The sequence below is a fragment of the Mastomys coucha genome, unplaced genomic scaffold, assembly GCF_008632895.1.
Source record: "Mastomys coucha isolate ucsf_1 unplaced genomic scaffold, UCSF_Mcou_1 pScaffold11, whole genome shotgun sequence".
Taxonomy (NCBI): Eukaryota; Metazoa; Chordata; class Mammalia; order Rodentia; family Muridae; genus Mastomys; species Mastomys coucha.
Window position 1 is genome coordinate 24,858,805 of NW_022196893.1, and position 8,972 is coordinate 24,867,776.

Consider the following 8,972-nt stretch of genomic DNA (forward strand, 5'->3'; position numbering starts at 1 on the left):
GGAGAGGGAGAGGGAGAGGGAGAGGGAGAGGGAGAGGGAAAGTAGCTGCACACCCCTACCTACCATCTCACCCGAGCACAACAAAGATGGTACAATGTGAGGCCATTAGACCTTGAGGAGAAGCAGGTGTGTTTTCTCTTGGGCTCCCACCACATAGGCTTTGTACTTAAGCAGCACTCTTCTTAGCAGATTTTAGACTTTGCACCCCCAAATCTGATATATTTTAAAAATCAAAATTGAACAAACTGCCCTCCCAGCTCTTGTGTGACGGGAGCTTCAGGAGCATAGAGCAGGCACACAGCTGCAGAGGGCCAGCAGGCCCTGTAGGAGGGAGAGCCTGCAGGAAACCAGAAGCCATCTCCGAAGCTAGCATTTTCAATGTTGTTTAGTTATCGTCTGCCTATCCATTTGCCCATGTATTAACTGATCTTTGCCACAGTGAAATATACAAAGGCCTGGGATGTTTATTTCAATGTCCTTGGCTCCTTTTCTTATTTTTCTCCAATTAGACTTTTTAGAATTTACAACCTAGAATACTGGCTTAACTCAATGTGGCCATGCCTTAGTTCTTCCTCACAATTACCAGCTACTCCAGAGGGCTGGGGTCAGAGGTTTGATTAAATAAATTACAGGTTCGGGTCCCCTCCAATAAACCCTGTCAGGCTCTAGGCAGCCCTGAACAATGCTCCCTGTTTTAACCCATAATGGGCAGTTGAGTTCAGTAAATGGCCTAATCAAGGCAGCATAAATATTTATGGGAGACTTTTTCCAATTAAGGTAGAGGCTTGTTTAGATGCTATCAAGTTAGAGAGGGCTTTTCCAACAAAAAAATGACTGTTAAAAGACATCAGGAAATGGTTAAACTCCAGAAGGCTAAGAGGTCAGCGAGGCCTCTGTGTGCACAGCCCGCATTCATAGCCACGCTGTCTATGCATGTTAACTTCTACCCCTGCCTCCTTAAAACAGGATTAAAATAACCCTTTGTACCTACGAAAAACATGTTGATTCATTCATATGAAATATTTATGTTGCGAAATAAATATGTTTGGCAGTGGCTTAACCAGATTTGGTGTTATTCCAGTGTTTATAACAAGCTCTCGGGAGGTTTGGCTTATCTGCTGGGTCTAGCTATGGACTGTGGCACCAGTCACAGGATCCAGTGATTTCTATCGTAGCTATTGTCAGCATAGACTCCAAGGCTCCCTGTTGCCTGTACATCCAGAAAAGGCAGAAATATGGAATGTGTAAGTCCTGAGAGCAAGAAGCAGCTGTACAAACTCTAAAATGTTACATACAGCAAAACCAAACCAAACCAAACCAAACCAAAAAAACCAAAAAAACAACCAAAATTCTCTCAGATGAGTGTTCTCAATGGGGATTTATAAATCTACCAAATTGTACACATGTGGCTTTATATCCTAAAATCGAATATTAGAAAAGAAAAAAAAGAGAGAAAGTAGGGAGAAAACTCCACTCACTGTAGAATGTGGAGATCAAGTCTTTTCACAGGAAAAGATTGCAAAGTTCACAGCAGATCATATCGCTGGGTCCTTAGACACTTTGGAAGCATTGCCATGTGATTGTGATTGTCCCAGAAAAATGGAATAAAGTATTGAAGACAGAGGTTAGTTAGCGACAATCTCAGCTGTCAGCCCTGATGGAGACTGTCTAACACATGAAGGAGAAGGCTGGTTCCAGGTCAGGACAGCAGGCTTAAGCCACCATGAAGGGTCATCTTTACCAGCACACAGATGCAGCAAAAACAGGACACCTGAAAAGATAGGAGACTAAAAAGTGGTACCCTTGGCACCCCCGCACAATGACACCGGAAGACAACTGCCTCTGAGCAGCTACTCACCTTCTACCTCACCTGCACCCTCAGCGCAAACTGTTAAGAAGCCAAGAATATGGAGCCAGGGGCTGGGATGTCTTGGAGCTCAAGGCCAAGCAGTGATGTTTAACCCCATTGCCTCCTCCTCTGCCCATACCCCATAAGGGATCAAGTTAACTAGTTCCTCAGCAGGATGGAGGAGTAGTCCAGGAGGGTTCTCAGAAGCTTTGCCTAGACCAAGAAGAATATATACTCAGTGACTTTGACAGGGAGATTTGAAAGAACTGACACAGGCTCTGCATAGAAGCCTTCGGGGCCAGGGAGGATGTAGGGTGGATTATCTGCCTCCCTAACACTGGGCCTATTGCAGTTGGATGGGGCAAGGAAAACAAATTTATAAGATCCCTAATACCTATCATTCCCGCCCTTCTCATGGCCTGGTCTTATTTCAGCTCTTATTGTGCGTCTTCAGCTTCATAACGGTGGTTACTTCAGAAGAACAGAAGTATACACTGGCGGCTAGTGGAACCCCGCACCTTTGGACCTGACTCCTTTAGGCCTCATGGATGGGAGAGAAGCTGCTTACACAAATCTGAGCAGGCCCTGGCTCTGCTTGGACCCTTTGAGGTGACTAACAGTGTGTTTGCAGTCAGGGCGAGCTTCTGCTTAACTGACCAGATGCTGTGCAGCCTGGAGTTCAGGAATCGGATTCGCGTTACTTTCGGTCCCCCACACCGGAGCTCCCAGCTTTTGGAGAGGCCACACTCTTCATGCCGTGTTTGGTTCAAGAGTCAGCAGCGGAAGTTCAGCAGAAGTGTTTAGCAGGTTTTCTTTCTAGGTGGTGTCCCTGATACTCGGAGTCTTGAGGTTTGGGTAAACTTCCTTTGTTCTCCTGATTTCCCATGTAGGAGTGTTGTAATGATTACCGCGATGATGACGTTTTATGGAAATGCCATATAATAGATGTAAAAATCACTCCTAATTAAGAAAAGGAAGTTAGCATTTGAAAGTATCCCAGATACCCTAAAACAAACAAACAAACAAACAAACAAACACTACAGATGATTTAAAGAGCTCTGGTGGGGGCTGGCTGTTAGGGTTACCATACTGGGGCTTTGCTGAGCAAGAGATTTCCCGCCTTTGGCTAATCCACGTCACAGGCTTGATCAACTACAGCATTCTCTAATACTTTCTTTCCCTGACATAACATCTTCAAGCATGAGTACTTTTCAGGAACTTTTCAAAGAAGGAATTTTTCATTATAAAAGTATAATCGGTCATTTTATAAGACGGGAGGTTACAAGAATAGGTGGAATGTTCTTTAGATTTAGCCACCTGTATGTATTACTTCTCCAACTGCTCGAGGGAACATCTGATAGAGAGTCTATGCCAGGTGTAAGTTGGATTTGTACTCTGACACCCAAAGATTAGAGACAGAAATATTTCCGGTGGTAGTAATGGGGATCTGAATTAGTTTGTTTATTATGTATTTCATTGCATGTACGGCCACCATAACCAGCCAGCTCAAAGTAAGCAGCTAAATCCTAAAGAACACACGCAAGAACAAAACCAGAACCTGGAAGATGTGAAATTATTTTGTTGCTACTCCATAACTGTGATTTTTCTACTTTTATGAATTGTAATGTAAATATCTGTGTTTTCTGATGGTCTTAGGTGTGTCGTGACCCACAGGTTGTGAGCCGGTGCTTTAAAGCATGAGGGAAAATAAACCTTCTCTTGTCATAAGTTGGTTATTTCCAGAATTTCTTGTGGTGATGGGAAGCTGCTTAACACAGTTCGAATACATACTCCAGAAGTTTTGAAATTGCTTTCTATCCTCTTCTCAAACACATTTTTTTTCAGAAACGGGATTAAAAGTGAAGGCTTTGTTTTATTAGTGTCCTGGGGTTCTGTCTGTCAATGCCCCTGGTAGCTAACTGCGGAGACTGATTTTCAATCCGATCACACGGTGTAGCTACTCAGCCAGCTATGCCGATCGGTCCTGGCACAAACAAAGCTGAGCTCTACATGGTCCATGTGTCTCTCTCCAGAAAAGGCAAACCTACATGGTTCTGTTCTAAGAAAATGGCATATAATTGACATTTGCAAAGTCTTAACCTCTAGAGGAGGTGTCAGGTTTTAAGACAGATAGCATGAGGGACTAAAGGAAATTTCGAAGATTTAGATCCACCTTATGATGCTAAGCAATGGGTTACAAGCATCTTTAGAAGAAAAAAAAACGTGAAGGTCTCAGTTCAGAGTTTCGGTGTGTTTATAATCCACATGCTGACCTGCTGCATAACTGTGGGACGGACGATTTGATTCCATTTCATGTATGTCACGGCTGAGGAATGCATGTCTAGAAGTTTCTTCCTGAAGTGACTCCCTCCCTCTCTCCTGTTGCTGTTACACTCAGTGCTTCCAGTTGTGCTGTGGTTGGGGTTCTCCCTGCTCCCTGTCAGTCTGTATGAGAAGCCATGCCAGACAGCTGGGGTCTCCTTGTGCTAAGACCTTTCCAAAGTCTCCATTGCTCATTTCTGTGTCCACCTGCTGACAGTTTCTTAAATGGATCAACGGTTTCCTCACCACGCTACAGCACTGATGACAGTTTTCAAGGGGGGGGGCATGAAAAATATGCTGGCCTTGAAGTTGTTTACACCAATATTCACAGTTGATAAATTGGCTGTCATTCTGATCCTACCGCGTAGCACAAAGCGGGGAGTCTAGGAGTGGTTTTGATCATAGCAATACCCGACACACGCTGATCTTACATCCGTTCCTGGATTTCTGCATTTGCTGCCACATGCCATTCTCTATCTCCTCTGTGGTAGGAACAAGAGGCCACTGGAAGGATACAGGCTGCAATCCAGAGGGAAGCATATCTGAGAACCAGACACCTCACAGAGTTTAAGGACCCTCCTTAGTTGGAGGCTTTTAAATATAAAACCAGAAGCACTGCTGCTGTCTAGGGACTCATTTACCAAATGCTGAAGAAGCCAAGTGATCTCTTGGTGATGTCTCCATGAATCTGGCTCTTCACTGTTCCCCACCCCCTTGCAGATGACAGACATGTGTGGGAACGTGGGTGATATTACAGAGTTTAAAATACATAATGCTATATTTGGCTATAATTTTGCTTGGTTAAATCTCTGCAGCCTTGATTTCCCCATAGGTGGAGTGGAGTGGTTTGGATAATTGGACAAGCCCGATGCTGCTTAGCTGGAAGATGTTACGCCAGTGAGGGCTTGGAATGTGATTGGCAGCTGTCCTACCCTTAAGGAATCCCTGCTGGTTAGGCCAATGTTCTTGAGATTTTTATCCTTCAGGGTCACATGGCAACCTTATGAAAACATCAGTAAACAGGTGCTTCTGTATCTCTGAGCATCAGTATGGGCTTGGGATGCAGCGCTAGATTCACAGCCTGTTTTACCAGATCACTCAGTTAAGTTGGGACTTTTTTTTTTTTCAACACAGAAGTGTCTCTCAGCCCTAGGAAAGTCCATAAATGGACTTCAGTTCAGTAGTTAGTATAAAGTATGAGATCTACATAATGCTATGGAGCTGAGGAAGCCTGGCTTATGTAACTTGTGGACGACCGTGTGAGTTAACCCAGGAGAGGGCATAGTGACTCGGCTGCCAACCTCTTGTGAACTTTTTGCACTGTGCTGTCTGTGGTGAATCTGCCCTGAGAACGGCTGAAATAGAGTGCAGACCATCCAAGAACGGAGGCCGTCAGCACAGTCATCTACACTGGCAAAGTGCTATTTAACGGATGGGGATGAGTCAGCTCTACCGCCCCGGGATTATACCCAAGGGAGCCTACATCAGCTGCACAGCCATGTTTAGGGTGGCACAATAGCTAAGACAGGAAGTCAACATGCATGTCCATCAGGTGGAAGATAATGTTTTACTCTCCCACCAAGAAGAACAAAGTTAGGCCATATATACAGGAAAATGCATGGGATTATAGAACAGTATATTAAGTAAAATGAGATAAACATAGAAAAGATGAATACTGCATGTTTTCTCTCCAAGTTGAAACATAGATTTTACACAGTCACATAGACACAGACACACACAGACACACACAGACACACAGACACACACACACACACACACACACACACACACACACACACACGCACACACGCACACACGCACACACGCACACACGCACACATGCCACATCCCAGGAAGTGGAAGGGAGATGACACAGAAGGCCAGAAGCAGTTGGGAGGTGAGGGGAGCAGGGACGGAGCAGGGATGGTGAACATGGTCGAAGCCCATCATATACTGGGCCAAAATGCCATTCTAAAACCCATCCCTTTGTACACCGAGCAGACACTAACAAAAGGAATACAATTCTGAAACACATGAGAAAACACGGGGCTGAAAATCACTGTGTGTTCAAACCAGGACTGGAATATAGTCTCATAGGGAGAGGGGTCTTCACAATGGGTCGTGAAGTTGAGAACCTCAGCCGCATTCTCAACTCCAGCCTTCTGTGATGATGTTACAAACCAAACTGACATGGAACTGACATTTTCATTTCAGAAAGTATAGGTGTGTGGACTCCTCAGCCACCAAACCAGACCAAACCAAACCAAACCAGACCAAACCCAACCAGACCAAACCAGACCAAACCAAACAACCAAACCAAACCAAACCAAACTAGACTAAACCAAACCAGATCAAACCAAACCAAACCAAACCAGACCAAACCAAACCAAACCAGACCAAACCAAACCAGACCAAATCAAACAACCAAACCAGACCAAACCAAACCAAACCAGACCAAACCAAACCAGACCACAAACCAAACCAGACCAATCCAAACCAGACCAAACCAAACCAGATCAAATCAAACAACCCAACCAGACCAAACCAAACCAAACCAGACCAAACCAAACCAGACCAAACCAAACCAGACCACAAACCAAACCAGACCAAACCAAACCAGACCAAACCAAACCAGACCAAACCAAACCAGATCAAACCAAACAACCAAACCAAACCAAACCAAACCATCAAACTTCCTTTCAGCCTTTTACAGTGACGTCATCCATCCGAAGCAGTTCCTTAGCCCCTGGGTTGCAGAAGAGAGTGGCAGGTCTTCTGCAGGAATTGCACAGGAAATAACTGAAGCTGGTTTCCCAAATGGCGAAGGTGAAGACACTTGGAAAGTATAAATGGAAGAGGATGATGTGGATTCTGGCACATAGACCTCGTTCTTGAAAGTTATGCTAAGGAGGAGAGACATGGTTGGAAAGAAGGGTCGACAGGAAGATGGCCACAGAGCAGGGGCTGCTCTGCTTCCATCCATGTTCTCAAAATTATGTCTGGCTCAACAGCTTTCAGGTGTCAGCGCCTGGAGGAAAGGGGTTGTTTCATGGAGTGTTTGAATGTGTCTCAGTACAGCAGGGGCTTCTCTGGTTTGCTTTACTTTGATTTTGATTTTTAAAATGTAGTTTATTTTATTCTTTCAGTTTTATCCATGCCTACAACATACTTCAATCATATTTACCTTAGACTTCCACCCTCCTATTCCTCTGGTATACCCTGAGTACCTCTCTAAACTCAATTTCTGCCTATTTATTTATTTATTTACTTATTTATTGTTGTTTGTTTTTTAATTGTTCATTGAATCCAATTAGTCTATCCTAAATACATATGGCCTCTCTAGGTAGTCCAGATCAGCCTCAAATTTGGCCATCCTGCCTCGTCCATCAGTGCTGAAATTATAGGCATATAGTAGCTACTATACCTAGCTAGTAAGAAATGTAATAAATGATAAATAACTCAATAATTCCTATGTGAGTTCCTAGATGGGCTTTAAGAGCAAAAACATCGTACAGGATGTCTTATAATAGGAGGTGGCAGTTTTCAGAGAAACTTTTTAAACACTAAGACCAGACGGGGAAAACAAACAAAACCAAAACCAAAATGGTGCCAAACCAATACGACCAAACACCTTTGCTAAACAGCACAGGCTTCCCCCTTTTTGGGGGGCAGCATCAGCAAACAACATGTTTAAGAAGCCAACTGACCACGTTTAAATTCCCCAACAGAAGTGTCTGTGCGTGCCTGGCCCGGCATGTTGCCTGAAAGCCATACATCAGGCCTGAACCACTACCATTACAATTCATGACAATAGAAAAATTGCAGTTATGAGGTAGCGGTGAAAATAATTTTGTGCTTTGGGGGGGGGTCGCCATGACATGAGGACCTGTATTAAAGGATCACACCACCAGAAAGGTTGAGAACCACTTCTCTAGAATGTTCTTGAAATACTCAATTGCCTTCTGTCATCCTGCCATCCCATGACCTGAGGGGGGAACCTTGCTGTGGAGGGGCCAACTCAGTCATGGAGGGCCCACTCAGTCGATGCCCTGCAGCAGAGTGGCCCAGTGAATAATGGGATCTGCATGGACATAAATGTCATAAGGAACTTAACAATCAGGGCTTACAAGCAATAATCTGCTTTAGAGAATTATTAAATTAGGTCCTAAACGGCAAGTGGCATTTAAACAGTTCCGTTCAAGGGACACAGCCTGGGTGCTCTTAAGTGGTGGCGGCGGCGGTGGGCAAAGGGCGTTTGTTTCTGTCCTGGCAGGCACATGATTGATGCAGCTGCTTGTGCAGGCCTAGTAACCAACTTATTATTACAGGGGCTCTGAGGCTTGTCGCAGGGCTGTGCAAACAAATGATAGTCCTCACGTGGGAATGGCAGTAAGTGGAAGGGTCTCGGTGGAAAACCTCGTATGTGAAATAAGGCTTTCAGCCCCAAATTTAGCTACCGAGAGTGTAAAAACAAAGGTCTTTGCAAGAGAGACAGTGAGCAAAGCATGATGGATAATCTCGGCCATGCACATAATTGCTTCCAGGTGGCTAGCCACTTTATTACTCTGGGGGCCATGCTCCCCCCGAACAATGGTAAGTCCTCAGAAGGCTGGTGCCAGCGGCTGCCCTTACCTCCAACACTCTAGGTCCTCTCCCTTGCTGCTCAGTCTCTAGACAACTGCCACATCAGGGAGATTTAATAGAGCGAGGATATAAAGCGCAGTGTAGGGAAGCCCCAGGGAAAGCCAGGCCGGCGCTGAAAGTTTGTTTCTCCATCTGGATGAAGTTGTCAAACGCCGGA

General features: G+C 44.8%; 1 long non-coding RNA gene across 2 annotated transcripts in view; it reads right to left on the reverse strand.

The window, feature by feature from the left end:
* Positions 1 to 1,411: 1,411 nt before the first annotated feature.
* Positions 1,412 to 8,972, reverse strand: part of LOC116081861 — a 17,287-nt gene continuing 9,726 nt past the window's right edge. For both annotated transcript variants that reach the window (XR_004115048.1, XR_004115046.1), the window contains 3 exons: positions 2,507 to 2,809; positions 1,859 to 2,062; positions 1,412 to 1,771 (listed from right to left, as the gene is read on the reverse strand). This is a non-coding gene — a long non-coding RNA (uncharacterized LOC116081861). The remainder of the gene's footprint in view (positions 1,772 to 1,858; positions 2,063 to 2,506; positions 2,810 to 8,972) is intronic.